The sequence below is a fragment of the Procambarus clarkii genome, chromosome 56 (assembly GCF_040958095.1).
Source record: "Procambarus clarkii isolate CNS0578487 chromosome 56, FALCON_Pclarkii_2.0, whole genome shotgun sequence".
Classification (NCBI taxonomy): domain Eukaryota; kingdom Metazoa; phylum Arthropoda; class Malacostraca; order Decapoda; family Cambaridae; genus Procambarus; species Procambarus clarkii.
The window spans coordinates 10,604,121-10,609,977 of NC_091205.1; positions in this window are offsets into that span (position 1 = coordinate 10,604,121).

Sequence of the window (5,857 nt, forward strand, 5' to 3'; positions counted from 1 at the left end):
GTCAGCAAGCTAGCCGATATTATAGCCTAAACCACATTAAATTCTATGATCATTGATTCACCCAAATCAGTAAATTCATTAACATTTAGGGACCTAGATTCAGGAAGCTCTTTGTATTTCTTCGTAAGTGGGTTTGCTACGAAGGTTCCTAAGTGTGCCCTAAGAAGATGCTTAGGTGCAATTCAATAACGTCCACTTAGGAAGAAATTTGTTGGTTCACCTGCGTGGCGATAGAGGTCACTACTGTGTTTCGTTTGGCCAATCAGAGAGCAGCAACATTCTTCATATTGAAGGTTTAGCGCTGGCTTATCGGAGCTCTACTGCCTCCTATTTACGTCTAATTTTCTTATAAAATTAGTATATTTCGAAGTAAAACAATGTTTTTTCAACTTCTACAGCCAGCACCGACATTGTAGTAAACAAATATGTTACATTTGTTGTTTACCTACGTAATTCTAAGAGATACTGTGTAGCTGTCCTTGTAGCTCGGAAGATGCGCTGACAATTATTGTATATATTTACTGAATTTACCCAAGGGCCACTAACTATCTAGTGGCCTCGAAGAGGACAGAAAGCCGGCGGCTTATTAACGGGCCCGCCAATTGTCTTAATGATATTTTTTAGCTGGAATTTGGCATTTACGGCTTCATCGGGTAGGCAGTTCCATGGGTTTATAGCCCTCTTGGTGGAAAAAATCATCTGTTTTCAGTCCTACTTGAGAGAACATACTCTCCAACACTATATCTGTGATTGCCCTGTTATCAGTGACTTCATACCAAATGGTATGAGGTATTTTGAGCTCTGCAATTACTTCATACACTCAGAAATATTGGAAGATATTCTTGTACTATACCCAGATTTTGCCAGTGGAGGCTAATAGATCAGCATTAAGTATTTTGTTCTCTCCTAATTCCATGTATGACTGGCCATCCTGTGAGGTGAGGATGTTGGATGAGCTTGTAGCTGGTTTTTGATCTATACTGTGTGGTCCTTTATACAGAATATGGAAGCAGAACTGTGTATACCTAAACATGTTTAAAAATACATTGTTTGAGAGGAGTCGTGTAGAAACTAGCAAGAGTAATTATAATATAATGTTTCCATGATTCAGTGCTTACCTCTTGTGAAAATCACGAAGAGTTGTTTAGTCAGAGTTGATTTGTTTTTTGTATTGAGGCTGGTATTTTCTAAATTGATTCCATGTACAGTATGTATAACCATCCTGTGAGATGGGAGTATTAGATAAACTTATAGCTAGCTTTTTATCTGCACTGTGTAATATTCCATATAGAATAGGGTAGCAGCACATTGCTGTGTATACCTAATCTTCTTAATAAAGAAAATCAGTAATAAAGATTTTAAATTATACTTTGTATTATTACAAATACAGTACTGTATTATCCTTATTAAATCATATTGACCATGGATCATTAAGATCTCATGTTGATATGTAATAGTCATATTTCTTTTGAACTGCTAATCCATGCTAATCATTCATTAAATTGTGCATTATGTCTCAATTTTTCACTTCCTTGGATATACTGTACAGTACAAAAAGATAGGATAAAAATAAACCAGTAATATTTCTTTCATTATATTTTTCAATTAAATAACTGCATCAATATTTTTACAGCTGACAGGATTTGTTTTACCATACAGGTGCATTATTTGTTAAAAAAAAAATTGGTTTATTGTTACACACAATGGTGCTACATAGCCTTCCCAGCTTCGTGGTGCCTTCTTTTAATACTTAATGATTAAAAAATAAATAATAATTACATTTTATTCAGGAAAAGTGCATGCAGTTGATTTACAAACATAATGTTGGATTTATAGACAGAGCTAGTACATACAATACCTAAAGCCACTAATACTCATAGCATTTCGGGCAAGGTGTGGGGGAAAAAACACAGACTAACACTTAATAGTAATCGGGATTAGGTATTAATTGTGTTGAAAGAAGGAATAAAAAATACAAAAAGGGGGTTAACATAGCATAAATCAGCAATTGCACATGTTGGTGAACAATGATCTGCTACCAGAAATTTTAGCCAAATATCCCCAGTTTGCTAAATGTAGGTAGTAACTAAGTGATTGTAACCTATCCACCGCTGCCCACTGGATGGGGGACGGTGTGCAGGACAAACATATAAATTTTGACACTAGCTCTCCACATATGTCAGTTGCTTAATTTAGAACCTGTACTTGAGGTCGATCTCGAACCCATTGTTGATGTGATGACTTATATTGAATTTTGTAACTAGCTCATCAAGATTGTAACTTGCTTAGCTAAATGAATTGTGGGGTTCAGTCTCTGAGCCCATTATGTGCCTCTGTAACTCTTTCCACTACCGCCCACAAGATGGGTATGGGGTGCATAATAAATGAACTAAACTAACTAACTAACTGGTGAACAACGTTGTTTAAAAAATAGCAAGACATGGGTTGACATTTAGGAGGTAAGTTAGGTTACATGGAGTTAATTAGGCAGTACTTGGTTTAACTCTTAAACTGGTTGAGAGAGGTACAGCCTTTGACACGATTCGGGAGGTCATTCCACATTCTGGGTTCCTTGATTTATAGAGCACTTCTACTTTGGTTACACACAGCCAAATTGTGTAACAGGAAGAGGTCCTGGACACAAATTTGTTCCATGCTAAATGTAGAGGAATCAGCTGAGTATTCCTCAAATAAAATAAGTTGCCTCAGCTTATAAGGTAAATAAAATAAGTATTTCTCAAATAAGTAGCTGCCTCACCTCACTGCCTTACTGCTACATAGCCTTCCCGGCATGGTGCCTTCTTTTGATAATTACTTGTTCCACACCCAAATTGTATAACAGGAAGAGGTCTTGGACCCCTACTTCCCTCTCTCTTTTTTAATAGTCAATATAGACATAATTATAGCTTTAAGTATTCAATGAATAAATTTTTTGACATTTTTACCCTTTTCCTTACCTAACATCATTTGTGCAGCATATTTTTATTTTATGTCTCACCCAGATTTAATTTCAAAATAAAACCAAACTAAATAAATTAGAAATGGGTATGTATAGCTAAGGTACACCCTTACTACTAGGTGAACAGGGGCATTTTGTGATAGTAAATGATCCCATCAGGCAGGGCTCATCACCTTCTCTCATATTTCATGTTCACCAGTGTTTATTTACTTAATAATTACGGGTATAATATCTTGCTATTATAAAACTAATTCTACTATCATAAAAGACATATTTACTTTAAGTTTCAAGCAGAGAATGCATATATAACTAACACGAAGGACTCCTTCACTAGATTCAATTTTTATAATCTTTTGTTAATGTTCCAAAATCTTAAAATCGATCCCAGTGTTATGTAGTAGAGAAAAATTGAGTTATATCCAGTTTACTTAAAGCTACGAATGGTCGAAACCATCCCGAGTAGATCCCGGAATGAACTTACGAAGGTTTTTCCACTTAGTGTAGCTACCTGAATACCGACGTAGCCGGCACGAAGGCGCTAAGAAGGAAAACATTCGTAGCTAAGAAGAAAAACCTTCATAAGTACCTTCCGGAATCCGGCCCCAGCATATTAACCCAAATTGCTGATCCTATATAATTTACTAACACCAACTATTGAGCGTCATTATTATTTGGCTATATACACATATATTCCATTATTTACGATATCCATCCTACTCATCAACCAGCTGAAATAGTTAATCACTTTTTTTTTATTTTTAATACATAACGTAAAATCTGCATTTGTGCAGCTACCATGCTACACTAGACTATATGAACTGGAGTACAGTGTGTCAAAACAAGCTAACTACGTGATTCTAAAAAATCCCCATTACACAGGATGGTTAGTCATACAGAGGCTTGTGATAGGCAGTCTACACTGCCAGAATCCGGATGTATTTTGAGGATATCATCAACACAAGAGTATCAGTGGTAATAAAAGCTACCATCTCGCAGGATGGTAAGTCATACAGGGCCATATGTTTAATAGCCTGCACTGGGAAATTTTGGATACACTGTGAGGATATCTTCAAGAGAGAATAATGTAATTGCAAATCTCGTGGTACCTCATGCCAACTGGTTTGAAAAGTCTAGTAACTGGGCATTCAGTGACAGTGTGGGAGATCATGCCGCAGTTCCTGCGCACAGAGTTTGCACCTGGAGTGCTCAGGATTGGGAGATCCGTCATCTGTAGCCACCTGCCACAGGTAACGGTCTAAAATGAAAACGGCCCAGCACGTTCAGGTTGTGGGAGTCTGACCCTGTGGAGTGTTACAAGTGCTGTGGCAGTGGCCACATAGCTATGCACTGCCGGTGCCCCACACCCAAGTGTGCTCTCTGTTCCGGTCCTCATGCACTGAAGGACTGTCAATATAAGAAGACCAGAAACCAAAGAAAGCTGGAACAGGAGCAACAGAACACTGTAACAGAAGCAGGGCAACAACCTGAAACTGTGGCTCTGTCTAAACCGCCGCTGAAGTATCTCAGATGTGGTACGGAGGGAGTAACCATCTGGCACTCAGACTCTCCCAAACGGCCAGTCTCCCTTGGCACAAGGAGGCAAGTGCCCGAGACTCAACAAGTGTCTACTGATGCCAGCTCTATTATTGTTGACCCATCCTAAAGTGGTGACAGTACCAGTAATGCCCCTGACAACACACAACAGCCTGAGACAACAGTTGAAGGACAGTTGGCAGCTTTGCAAGCGCAGGTAGCAGAAATGGCCGAAATTATAGAGACGCTACGTCAGGCTCCTTCACAAGAGATACAGCAGCCTCCACACTGCTGTGTCACAGCTGTCGCCCGCACTGGTAAAGGTTCCTGCGGTGGTGGTGACGGCGGCGGCAGTGGCAGTGGTGGCGGAGGCAGCAGAGATAAGGGCGGCGACGTCGTCAGTCAACTCAGTGATGACAGCAGTGACAGTGACACAGAAACATTAACTGGAGAAAGAAGTCGACCCGCACCAACATATATGATTAGCGAACTTAACGAAAGCGTTCAAGTCAAGTATCTGAGTGATAATATACTGCGTGACAGTGCTTATGCCATGCAACTTACAGAGAACATTCACTCACGGACCATCCCGAGTTCCTCAGTAATCAGGGGACTGCTGTCATCACCAGATGTTACTGACGACACCAAACACCAGGTTGGTGCGGCTCTTTACATCGTAGAGTCACTAATTAGCACATTGTGGAAGTGGGACGAGGACAACAATGGGACCACCAGTCCCAGGGAGAAACAACACCAAGACGATGGCTGCTGCTGACACAAGGACCATTATGTTTCTAAGTTGGAACATTCGTAGCATCAACAAAAGATTGAATGATCTAATTGCACATGTTACCAGTAACAACATAGATATAATTGCTATACAGGAGCCTACACGTCCAACATGATAAACAAAACCCCACCAAAAATCCGAGGGTATGCATCCTATACTAACAACAACGCCACAGGCCTACTAACATACATCAGAAGTGATTTACCACACACTCTTGTGAGCACGTCACACAATGTATACACACAGTACCATCACTTTCATGTACAAACTGCAGCAGGCCACTTCTCATTCCTCAACGTATATGCCAGAAGCCAGAAACTCAATGTAACATTGCTCCCAGATCTAGACAATCATGGGACAATATACATGGGAGACTTTAATGCTAGACATATTACGCTGGGAGACAATATCAACAACGATAATGGATGCAAATTTATCAAATATGTTTATGACAACAGATTAACTGTGTATAATACGGATACTCAAACTAATTTATTGGGAGGCAGACTTGATTATGTAATGGGTAGAAGCCTTGTGCAAAATAGTATGGAATGTTCGTTGGTAAATCACTTGGT